Source organism: Mesoplodon bidens, assembly GCF_964165515.1.
Source record: "Mesoplodon bidens genome assembly, chromosome: 1".
Lineage (NCBI taxonomy): Eukaryota > Metazoa > Chordata > Mammalia > Artiodactyla > Ziphiidae > Mesoplodon > Mesoplodon bidens.
Window position 1 is genome coordinate 186,418,283 of NC_138176.1, and position 13,526 is coordinate 186,431,808.

The following is a 13,526-nucleotide window of genomic DNA, read 5'->3' on the forward strand; positions in this document are numbered from 1 at the left end:
CCAGGGTACCAGATTGAGCACAGTATTTCTTTTGAGAGTGGTTCCTGGGCATATTTTATGGTCATATATGAACAACACTATTTTAAATTACTTTTTTCCTGTTGCCAGTAGGGGCCAAAGATGTTGTTATAAAATCTGGGATAGGTTGTATCCTGGGAGCTGGAGGTGGGCTGTGTGTTTAAACAGATTGCAAGTAACTTTGTGGATCCTTTGAGGAATGCTTTCCCAAATATCTGTGGTACATGACAATGAAGAGAGGGGATTTAAGAGTGAGAAAGAGTACCAGCCAGTTAGCCAGAAGGACAGTGGGAGAGAAAGAGAGTGAAAGTAAACATTTGAATTTAAGTTGGGAAGGGAGTAGAAGGAGGGATGGTTGATGATGGAAATGTGTTCTGTCTTCTAGAATATGAATGAGAGAAATATAGTGTGCTGACTTTTATATGTGTATATCAACTTCAGAGAAAACTACAGAACACTTCCAAGAAAATCTAGGAAAGCAAAGTTTAAGGCTAACTAAAATGAGTTATTCTAAACCACTGAATAATTATTAAGAGCATTTTTGAGGTTTCTTGAACTTTCTAAAACATTGAGCCTTCCAAGTGTTCATTTAGTAATTGTTATTGATCATGATGACAATGTGTTATTAATATAATTAATGAAATAACACATTAAATTTTTATAGCAGTCCCTAGGTCACAAACCACATGCCCAGTATCTCCATTTGATGCCAACCCCAGGTTGTTTCCCAGTGAAGATCAAATGAAAAAGTCCCCAAGGAGAAGAGCCTGTATGCTTTGTTGGGAGGAGTGGCCCCTGCCACCAATTCTAAGAGTAAAAGAAGTCCAGGGTTTAGAAACATAACACAAATATTATGTTCGATGATAGATAACTGTTTCCCAAATACGCGATCTTATTATTTTTCAACAAATCCTATCACATGTGAAACCAAATCTAAAGAACTATACCTATATGTGAAAGGATTGACATGCATATGTGTTTCCTCTTATTTTTTACTCTATTCTTTAATAATAAACTTGAAACAAAAATTGCATCATAAGAAAATAATAGTTACCTTATTTAGTCACTTGTAAAATGGTTCACTTATTAAGTCAGAGCTTTATCTAAACACCTTTAAACGGATACTTAAATGAGATTTTTAATGCAAAAATTTGATAGCGTATTGTATATTTGACAGGGTGGTAGCATGTTTGGGGATTTTAGGAGGTGATTTTTACCAAGATCTATACTATTATGTTAATGTTCCCTAAGATTCCATTAGGAAAAAAAAATAAAAATAGATAAGAAATAGAAGGATGATAGGGGGAAGTAAGGAGAGACTGAGAGAGAGAGAGAGGGGCTAGCTATCTAATTTTAGCTCATAGATATACAGTTTATAGTTTTATTTTGAGAAAATGCCATCTTTAGTACTCAATTTTTCTTTCCACAACAACCAAAGATAGTGTTCACTTTGCTATAATTCTCTTCACTTGCCTTATCTATGTTATCTTTCTCTACCACACATTTATGTTAGGCAGCTTAGACTTACTACAAAATAGAAATACATTTCTTAGCAGCTGTTACCATAATTCTAAAAATACACTTTTTTTCTTACAGAATTTTAAACCTTCTGGGCTTCTTCCCAGTGCTAAATCCTGTCGACTGGATTTACTAGGATGAGGAGAGAAAGAAGTGTTATATTTTAAGATAATTTCTTTTCTAAACACCTAGAAAGGTAATCATTCTGGCATTTTACAAAGCATGTCAATTAGCTTCCTTAATGCTCTCTCCCAAATGTTTGTTCTCCAGTTTTATCTTAGCCTTTTGCCTTCTTGCATATTCATTGTTTAGTTGTTGGGAATCATGAACTCCCTGGAAAGAATATATTCAGAACTAAAAAGTTGGGTATGTCTTTGCACAGGGCAAATTTGAATAGCAGTTTCACTTATGCTTGGGGTATGCTAAGCTGAACTTCTGATCATGCCTCCGAGAGAGTAATTTCCGCCCAGAAAAGGCTTAGCCTCTCCTGGAGTTTAATGTTATACCACCAAACCTAGCATATTATTTTGCTTTTCCAGAATAACAAGTGTATTACTAATTACCTAACAATTATGTAATGAAAAGTCCTAGGAAATGGCATCCTTCTGGAGACTTTGTTGACAGTCAACCATTGCACAATGGCAGGATTATGGAGAAGTGAAAGAACACTCTCACCTTCACCTCATCCCAACAAAACATTTCCCCCAACACACACATGCACGCACACACACCATTCTAGCTACACCCATGGCGCGCACCCTTATTCGAGTTCTATTCTTACAGGACACAAATAATTGGACTTTAGGTAGTTGGCAATTCAACTCCTCCTTTCCAAAGAGCTTTCCTTTTCTCTCTTCACTCTCCATCAGTTAATCTGAGCTTTTTTGTTCTGCTAAAGGAAGATAAGGAAAAAAAAATGTTTCTCAGCTCTATTTAATCACTGGCAAGCCAGCATTGGAACTACTGCTTCATGAAGACTGCCAAAAACATGACCTAGTTATTGCTCCTTTTTGTGGCATCTTACCGTGTGGTTTGTGGCACTTTGGAACACAAATTCGCAGTTACCAGAAGTTAGGTTTATCACTGTTGCAAAGCCACTGAGTTCTGATCCAGAATCTCACAAACTGGTGCATGCCCACACAGCTCTAGCCTGTCCACATAGACTGAACAGGAGGAAAAATGAAATGCCAAGAAGGAAGAAACTGGGTCCTAATTAATCAGAAACAAATAAGTCATTTTAATGGTGATGTTGAAGGAGATAGAAATGTATTCTTATGGGAACCCTATGTTTCACCAGGATAACACTGTGAAATTATTATACTGCCAGTTATTGTCACTGAGTTGTGGAATACTGAAAAACAAATGAGTCATTTGGAGTGTGTTCTTATTTTGTGTTTTTATATTTTAATGCACTTCAAGATGTAACACAGCTTCATGGCCTGTTTTATTTTTCTTTTTCCTTATACTCGGTTTCAAAGTGATCTCTGATTAGCAGATGGGTGGATATGGAAACATCCACTCTATCTGCAGAAATCAATTATAAAAAGGTGACAAAGTAGACTCAACACACAAAAAGTTCAGGAGACTTTATAGTGGGGAAATCCAACTCATTGCCAAAAAAATTTTTTAAATAAAGAGATTTGACTCTCATTAGGATTATTGTGTTCAGTAAATATTTGTTAGGCATTTGCACTTTTCTACTTCTGTTGCTCATTTCATTTCTGTTGCCTGAAATATTCTCCACCCACTGACTTCCTCTGAAGACCAAACCCAAATGTCATCTATGTCCTAAAGCTTGCTTTAATTGCATTTCTCTCCTAACCCCTCAGTCCTTCTGTCTCCTTTCAGCAAATACTTTACTGTTTTATTTATGCATCCGTCTTAAAAACACAACCCATGCTACTATTTTGAAATCTTCTCCATCTTTGAGAGTTAGGCTTCTCTTATTCATGTGTGCGTGTGTGTGTTTGTTTACAGTGTATTGAATCTAGTACTGGCTTAAGAAAATATTATGTTAAATTTTAATCAGTGTTCCATTTCTAGTTTTTCAACACCTTGTTGAACACTCTGGCATACTAAAAATGGATCACATATTTTCCTTGCAAACAGTTTCAAATTTGCATTTTTAATGAGTCAGAGCTGATGGAATTGTGATAGGACATGAAATTATTTGGTGGGTTCAGAATGAAGCTATTAATAGCTTCTCATATAGTTCATTGTGAAGTGGCTGTAGTACCTTCACTAAGTAACAAAGAAGTTGGGAATTCTCAAACAAGATACTATTAGATAATATGACTTCTGATGGACTAGAAATAATAACTTCTGGGAGCTTGTTTTGCACAGAGATTTTATCACAAATGGTAAGAGAGGGTCAACCTCTTTCTTCCCTCTTTTTGTACTACGTTCTGGGATTGGTTGTTTTTAATTTTTAATTTTTTATTAGAGAACTATATTAGAACAATATGGACAACAGTGGAGAAGTCCATGGGGAAATCTGGAAATTTTGGCCTTTTTATTTATCAGTATAGAACTTGCATTAGCTTTCAGAGTGTCCAAAAGAAAATATAACCATTTCAGAAAAGAAAAAGAAAGAAAAGGACCATGTTTGGAGAAAGGGATAATATAAATTATCTGAAATTGGAGAATAAAAAGATACAGTATGAAAAGCTTAAGAGTGGACAAGTTTGTTCAAAATGAAAAAAATGAATGATTGGATCTTCTTTAGGATTTGGTTGGTGGAGATATTTTTGTGACTTGCTTAAAATGGAGCTGTTACATAGGACATTAATTGGCATTCAACTACTGAATAGAATCTAGGAATAATTTATATTCTGAAGTTTCCACAATATTTATGAATTATGACAACTTCATTGCCAAGCTCACAAATAAATGGTTGATAAATAACAAGATAAATGTATTAAAATGAAAAGCATTTTAAAATAAATTCTCTATTATCTTAATACTTACAGTGTATTATCACCTTAGCATATTTATTTTTATATATTCATTTCTGTATTTTATAAATCTATTTCCCTATCTATCTATCTATCTATTATTTATCTCTCTATAGAGCATACTCAATATACAAGGCTGATGCTATGTTATAATACATTTTATATCATAAAAATGTGCTCAATAAGTATTAAGTTAAATAAGTAAATATTGAAGAGGATTGAGCTTAGACAGATCTAAATATCTTTTCACCTTAGAAGGTGAGCTATGAAAGGTGACAAATAATGAATGAGATCTGAGGTGACAGTTTCAATTTTCCTAATAAATAAATACTTGTGCAATAACAATTTTTAAGGGATATTAAAGATAAGTGCTTTACGTTTTATTTTTTACTAATGTGAATGAATTAAAATCTCAAAAGAAAACTACATGGATAAAATTATCAACTCTCCATGTCTGTTTCCTGGATTTCTAATCCAGTCATTCAACATTTAAAGTGAAACACAAGACCAATCTCTAGTTTAGGTTGTATCCTGAATAACCTTCTTCAACTGTCTAGCAGACAGACAACTTTTGCTCTGCTATAGTGGTATATTTTCCTTACATTCATTCAAAAGGAATCTTGTGATCTCACTCCAACTAGGAGACATCTGTTATTGCAGTCACAAGCTGAGAACTACAATTTAATAATCAATAACTGGCAAACGAAAATAATTTTTGAAAATCTTCAAGTAAATGATTTAACTAAGAAAAATAAGCCAAAAAATAACAAAATAAATCCCAGAATAACTTTTAGTTAAAAATTAAAATGAACAAGTCTCAAGTAGTATATTTAAACTTGGATTAGTATTTAGAAGACCTTACTTCCTTCTTGCTCTTGGGCATGTCATGGGCCTTGGTATGACCATCCTGTTCTGTTTTCAAATGCAGGTACATAGCAACATACTGGTGACATTATATTGGCATAATTTGCCTAATATTTTCTTTATAATAGTATACTTTTTATATAGCATATTGGGTTTAGGATACCAACAAGACATGTGACAATAGAAGCACAAAGAAAATTTATACCACAGTTTTGTGCTGAGTTTTATGCAGTTTGTTCCCAGAAGCTACGAGACCAGTAAGAAATTCTGATGGTAAATTAGTAAAAATATAATGAATATTCTTAATATATAAAACCTTTAACATGCCCACAACTGGACCCCAGAGAGGTGATAGGACTCACAGTTCTTGCTTCTCTGTATCAATGCACTCCACATATCCCCCGTAGTTTTAGAACAAATCACACAGATTAAAAGAGTGACATTGCACATACGACTCAGGCAGATTATTGTGAAACACCAGATACACTAGAGCCACATGAAGGGGGAAATCCAGAATTTGAATTAAACCATGTTGGAATTTTATAAATATTGATTATTGGATGAAGAGTTATTATTCAAACTGCTGCTGTGGGTTCAGAAATAGGAGGTTCTATAGACTCTGACTTTTATGGACCTTAAAATAATTCTAAAATCATCTACAGAAAAAGGACTAAGCATACCTGAACAAAAACTGTCTTGAAGATTTTGATTAGAGAAGAGTGTTAGTCTTTAGCCACAGATTGCTGAACTTCAAAGGAAACTAAAATTGGGAGCACTTTGTTTTGCTAGGTTCCCTGGGCCTGACATTCAGAGTTTTGTTTTGGGGAGGTTGCCTGTCATGATTTGAGATATTCTTCCTTCCTTTTTCTGTATTGTGTGTGTGTGTGTGTGTGTGTGTGTGTGTGTGTGTAACACTGGTGAGTGCCCAGTGAGCCTATATAAATATATATATATATATGTGTGTGTATGTATACACACATATACACACATTTCATCATTCTCTACACCACTCAACTGTGTTTTGAATGCTTTCTTATCAAAGTCAGCATTCTTTGAGGCCCCATTATAAAGTCAGCATTCTTTGAGGCCCCATTATAAAGTACTCCCCTGCCCTCAAACAACTTAAAAACCATTTGGGCAATAATTTTCTTCATTGATCACTTAGGTCAAATGAGCACCTCTGTTATACAGGATTCCCTAGGGAAGGAAAGCATGTAGGCCCCAATCTTCATATATGTATGCATAACATGCAGATATAAGCATGCAATTTCAGAATGTACTTTTAGGAGATTTAAAACCAAAGCATGAAGAGGTAAATAGTGCATGGTTGGAGTGGTGTTTTTGGAGTGTAGGGAGGATAGTAGAACCAGGAAGGGAGAAAGCAGAAAATTACCCAGTGTAAAGCAACATTTACATGGAGGGTGGGGGTAAAACAGGTACTGACAATTATGGCTGTTTCTAAGTTAATTATGGCTATCCTGCTTTGGTGTACCATAGTTGTCTTATGAGGAAAGGGCAATCAAGACTAAGTCGGATTTGTGGCATGTGATTTGAAGCAATTTTGCTGTCAGGAAAGTCTTGTTCTACACAGGAAATATCTGACATGCCATGTCCATATTCATCTCATCATTGGGTTTTGAAGGCTATGGTGTAAACTACCATGAGAATTCAAAAGCATTAATAGCCAATATGTTCAATCTCTTGCCTTTTCTCCACCCCCAATCTCCCCAGAGCACATATTCCTAATTTGCCACGTTGAGTTCTGATTGGACAGGATGGTACAAATGCTCTTCCCACTTCTCCGATAAGAAAGCCATGTCTCATAATGATTCCATTGCAATCACCAGATTGAATCTCTATCAGGCAAAGAAAAATATTGCATCAAAAATGAATAAATCAAAAAAACCTGCCATTTAAAAACAACTAATAGGATATTTAATAAAGCGTGTCCAATTTGATTACATTTTAAATAACAAGGGTATTAAACAGTGATTCTAGATATCTTACTAAAAGTACAACTATCAGTTGCCAAAAGGATAAAGACATGATTCCACACTAGTCTCCATCAACATATTTCCCTTATTCTGCACTGTAATAACAGTAAGCTATTTGTTAGGGCATGGAAGAAGTACCTGATGTAGAACTAGAAGCTATAATAATATTTTTTTGAAAAACACTATAATTGGTGTTCAGTCAATTTAAGAATTCTATATAGGCACAGAATGAGAAAGATCAGTCATACAGGTAAAGAATAATCTAGAAAGACTTCCGGGGAAGATGGCAGAAGAGTAAGACACGGAAATCACCTTCCTCCCCACAGATACACCAGAAATACAGCTACACGTGGAACAACTCCTATAGAACACCTACTGTAAGCTGGCAGAAGAACTCAGACCTCCCAAAAGGCAAGAAACTCCCCACGTACCTGGGTAGGGCAAAGCGGAGAGATTCCCACACAGAGGATCGGTGTCAACTGGCACTCACCAGCCCGAGAGGCTTGTCTGCTCGCCCAACGGGGTGGGCGGCGCTGGGAGCTGAGGCTCGGGCTTCAGTCGGAGCGCAGGGAGAGGACTGGATGCGTGAACACAGCCTGAAGAGGATAATGCGCCACAGCTAGCTGGGAGGGAGTCCGGGAAAAAGTTTGGACCTGCCAAAGAGGCAAGAGACTTTTTCTTCCCTCTTTGTTTCCTGGTGCATGAGGAGAGGAGATTAAGAGTGCTGCTTGGAGGAGCTGCAGAGATGGGCGCGAGCCGCGGCTGAAAGCACGGACCCCAGAGACGGGTGTGGGATGCTGGGGCTGCTGCCAATGCTGCGAGGCCTGTGTGCGAGCGCAGGTCACTGTCCACGCCCCCCTTCTTGGGAGCCTGTGCAGCCCATAACTGCCGGGGTCCCGGGATCCAGGGACGGCCTCCTGGGAGAACGCAGGGCGCTCCTCGGGCTGATGCAACGTCATGCCGGCCTCTGCCGCTGCAGGCTCCACCCGCACTCCGTGCCCCTCCCTGCCCCCCGGCCTGAGTGAGCCAGAGACCCCGAAGCGGCTGCTCCTTTAACCCTGTCCTGTCTGAGCGAAGAACAGATACCCTCCAGCGACCTACACAGAGAGGTGGGGCCAAATCCAAAGCTGAGACCAGGGAGATGTGAGAACAAAGAAGAGAGAGGGAAATCTCTCCCAGCAGCCTCAGAAGCAGCGGATTAAAGCTCCACAATCAACTTGATGTACCCTGCATCTGTGGAATACATGAATAGACAATGAATCATCCCAAATTGAGGAGCCAGGAGTCAGTGCTGTGCCTCTGAGGTGGGAGAGCCAACTTCAGGACACTGGTCCACAAGAGACCTCCCAGCTCCACATAATATCAAACGGTGAAAATTTTCCAGAGATCTCCATCTCAACACCAGCACCCAGCTTCAATCAACGACCAGCAAGCTACAGTGCTGGACACCCTATGCCAAACAACTAGCAAGACAGGAACACAATGCCACCCATTAGCAGAGAGGCTGCCTAAAATCATAAAAAGTCCACAGACACCCCAAAATACACCACCAGACGTGGACCTGTCCACCAGGAAGACAAGATCCAGCCTTATCCACCAGAACACAGGCAGTAGTCCCCTCCACCGGGAAGCCTACACAACCCACTGAACTAACCTGAGCCACTGGGGACAGACACCAAAAACAACGGGAACTACGAACCTGCAGCCTGCAAAAAGGAGACCCCAAACACAGTAACATAAGCAAAATGAGAAGACAGAAAAACACACAGTAGGAGAAGGAGCAAGATAAAAACCCACCAGACCTAACAAATGAGGAGGTAATAGGGAGTGTACCTGAAAAAGAATTCAGAATAATGATGGTAAAGATGATCCAAGATTCTATTTCCAAGATCCAAAATCTTGGAAATAGAATAGACAAAATGCAAGAAACAGTTAACAAAGACCTAGAAGAACTAAAGATGAATCAAGCATCAATTAAAAACACAATAAATGAAATGAAAAATACTCTAGATGGGATCAATAGCAGAATAACTGAGGCAGAAGAACGGATAAGTGAGGTGGAAGATAAAATAGTGGAAATAACTGCTGCAGAGCAAAATAAAGAAAAAAGAATGAAAAGAACAGAGGACAGTCTCAGAGACCTCTGGGACAACATTAAATGCAGCAACATTCGAATTATAGGAGTTCCAGAAGAAGAAGAGAAAAAGAAAGGGACTGAGAAAATATTTGAAGAGATTATAGTTGAAAACTTCCCTAATATGGGAAAGGAAATAGTTAATCAAGTCCAGGAGGCACAGAGAGTCCCATACAGAAAAAATCCAAGGAGAAATACGCCAAGACACATATTAATCAAACTGTCAAAAATTAAACACAAAGAAATCATATTAAAAGCAGCAAGGCAAAAACAACAAATAACACACAAGGGAATCCCCATCAAGTTAACAGCTGATCTCTCAGCAGAAACTCTACAAGCCAGAAGGGAGTGGCAGGACATAATTAAAGTGATGAAGGAGAGAAACCTGCAACCAAGATTACTCTACCCAGCAAGGATCTCATTCAAATTTGATGGAGAAATTACAACCTTTACAGACAAGCAAAAGCTGAGAGAGTTCAGCACCACCAAACCAGCTTTACAACAAATGCTAAAGGAACTTCTCTAGGCAAGAAACAAAACAGAAGGAATATACCTACAATAATGAACCCAAAGCAATTAAAGAAATGGGAATAGGAACATACATATCAATAATTACCTTAAATGTAAATGGACTAAATGCTCCCACCAAAAGACACAGATTGACTGAATGGATACAAAAACAAGACCCATATATATGCTGTCTAAAAGAGACCCACTTCAGACCTAGAGACACACACAGATTGAAAGTAAGGGGATGGAAAAAGATATTCCACGCAAATGGAAATCAAAAGAAAGCTGGAGTAGCAATTCTTATATCAGACAAAATAGACTTTAAAATAAAGACTATTAGAAGAGACAAAGAAGGACACTACATAATGATCAAAGGATCGATCCAAGAAGAAGATATAACAATTGTAAATATTTATGCACCCAACATAGGAGCACCTCAATACATAAGGCAAATACTAACAGCGATAAAAGGAGAAATTGACAGTAACACATTCATAGTAGGGGACTTTAACACCGCACTTTCACCAATGGACAGATCATCCAAAATGAAAATAAATAAGGAAACACAAGCTTTAAATGATACATTAAACAAGATGGACTTAATTGATATTTGTAGGACATTCCATCCAAAAACAACAGAATACACATTTTTCTCAAGTGCTCATGGAACATTCTCCAGGATAGATCATATCTTGGGTCACAAATCAAGCCTTGGTAAATTTACGAAAATTGAAAGTGTATCAAGTATCTTTTCCGACCACAATGCTATGAGACTAGACATCAATTACAGGAAAAGATCTGTAAAAAATACAAACACATGGAGGCTAAACAATACACTACTCAATAACGAAGCGATCACTGAAGAAATCAAAGAGGAAATTTAAAAATACCTAGAAACAAATGACAATGGAGACACGACCACCCAAAACCTATGGGACGCAGCAAAAGCAGTTCTAAGGGGGAAGTTTATAGCAATACAATCCCACCTTAAAAAACAGGAAACATCTCGAGCAAACAACCTGACCCTGCACCTAAAGCAATTAGAGAAAAAAGAACAAAAAAACCCCAAAGTTAGCAGAAGGAAAGAAATCATAAAGATCAGATCAGAAATAAATGAAAAAGAAATGAAGGAAATGATAGCAAAGATCAATAAAACTAAAAGCTGGTTCTTTGAGAAGATAAACAAAATAGACAAACCATTAGCCAGATTCATCAAGAAAAAAAGGGAGAAGACTCAAATCAACAGAATTAGAAATGAAAAAGGAGAAGTAACAACTGACACTGCAGAAATACAAAAGATCATGAGAGATTACTACAAGCAACTCTATGCCAATAAAATGGACAACCTGGAAGAAATGGACAAATTCTTAGAAATGCACAACCTGCCAAGACTGAATCAGGAAGAAATAGAAAATATGAATAGACCAATCACAAGCTCTGAAATTGAAACTGTGATTAAAAATCTTCCAACAAACAAAAGCCCAGTACCAGATGGCTTCACAGGTGAATTCTATCAAACATTTAGAGAAGAGATAACACTTATTCTTCTCAAACTCTTCCAAAATATAGCAGAGGGAGGAGCACTCCCAAAGTCATTCTACGAGGCCACCATCACCTTGATACCAAAACCAGACAAGGGTGTCACAAAGAAAGAAAACTACAGGCCAATATCACTGATGAACATAGATGCAAAAATCCTCAACAAAATACTAGCAAACAGAATCCAACAGCACATTAAAAGGATCATACACCATGATCAAGTGGGGTTTATTCCAGGAATGCAAGGATTCTTCAATATATGCAAATCAATCAATGTGATACACCATATTAACAAGTTGAAGGAGAAAAACCATATGATCATCTCAATAGATGCAGAGAAAGCTTTCGACAAAATTCAGCACCCATTTATGATAAAAACCCTGAAGAAAGTAGACATAGAGGGAACTCGCCCCAACATAATAAAGTCCACATATGACAAACCCACAGCCAACATTGTCCTCAATGGTGAAAAACTGAAACCATTTCCACTAAGATCAGGAACAACACAAGGCTGCCCACTCTCACCACTCTTATTCAACTTAGTTTTGGAAGTTTTAGCCACAGAAATCAGAGAAGAAAAGGAAATAAAAGGAATCCAAATTGGAAAAGAAGAAGTAAAGCTGTCACTGTTTGCAGATGACATGATACTATACATAGAGAATCCTAAAGATGCTACCAGAAAACTATTAGAGCTAATCAATGAATTTGGTAAAGTAGCAGGATACACACTTAATGCACAGAAATCTGTGGCATTCCTGTACACTAATGATGAAAAATCTGAAAGTGAAACCAAGAAAACACTCCCATTTACCATTGCAACAAAAAGAAAAAAATATCTAGGAATAAACCTACCTAAGGTGACAAAAGACCTGTATGCAGAAAATTATAAGACACTGATGAAAGAAATTAAAGATGATACAAATAGATGGAGAGATATACCATGCTCCTGGATTGGAAGAATCAATATTGTGAAAATGACTCTACTACCCAAAGCAATCTACAGATTCAATGCAATCCCTATCAAACTACCACTGGCATTTTTCACAGAACTAGAACAAAAAATTTCAAAATTTGTTTGGAAAAACAAAAGACCCCGAATAGCCAAAGCAATCTTGAGAATGAAAAACAGAGCTGGAGGAATCAGGCTCCCTGACTTCAGACTATACTACAAAGCGACAGTAATCAAGACAGTGTGGTACTGGCACAAAAACAGAAATATAGATCAATGGAACAGGATAGAATGCCCAGAGATAAACCCACACACATATGGTCAACTTATCTTTGATAAAGGAGGCAGGAATGTACAGTGGAGAAAGGACAGCCCCTTCAATAAGTGGTGCTGGGAAAACTGGACAGGGACATGTAAAAGTATGAGATTAGATAATTCCCTAATACCATACACAAAAATAAGCTCAAAATGGATTAAAGACCTAAATGTAAGGCCAGACACTATCAAACTCTTAGAGGAAAACATAGGCAGAACACTCTATGACATAAATCACAGCAAGATCCTTTTGGACCCACCTCCTAGAGAAATGGAAATAAAAACAAAGATAAACAAATGGGACCTAATGAAACTTCAAAGCTTTTGCACAGCAAAGGAAACCATAAACAAGACCAAAAGACAACCCTCAGAATGGGAGAAAGTATTTGCAAATGAAGCAACTGACAAAGGATTAATCTCCAAAATTTATAAACAGCTCATGCAGCTCAATAACAAAGAAACAAACAACCCAATCCAAAAATGGGCAGAAGACTTAAATAGGCATTTCTCCAAAGAAGATATACAGACTGCCAACAAACACATGAAAGAATGCTCAACATCATTAATCATTAGAGAAATGCAAATCAAAACTACAATGAGGTATCACCTCACACCAGTCAGAATGGCCATCATCAAGAAATCTAGAAATAATAAATGCTGGAGAGGGTGTGGAGAAAAGGGAACACTCTTGCACTGCTGGTGGAAATGTGAATTGGTACAGCCACTATGGA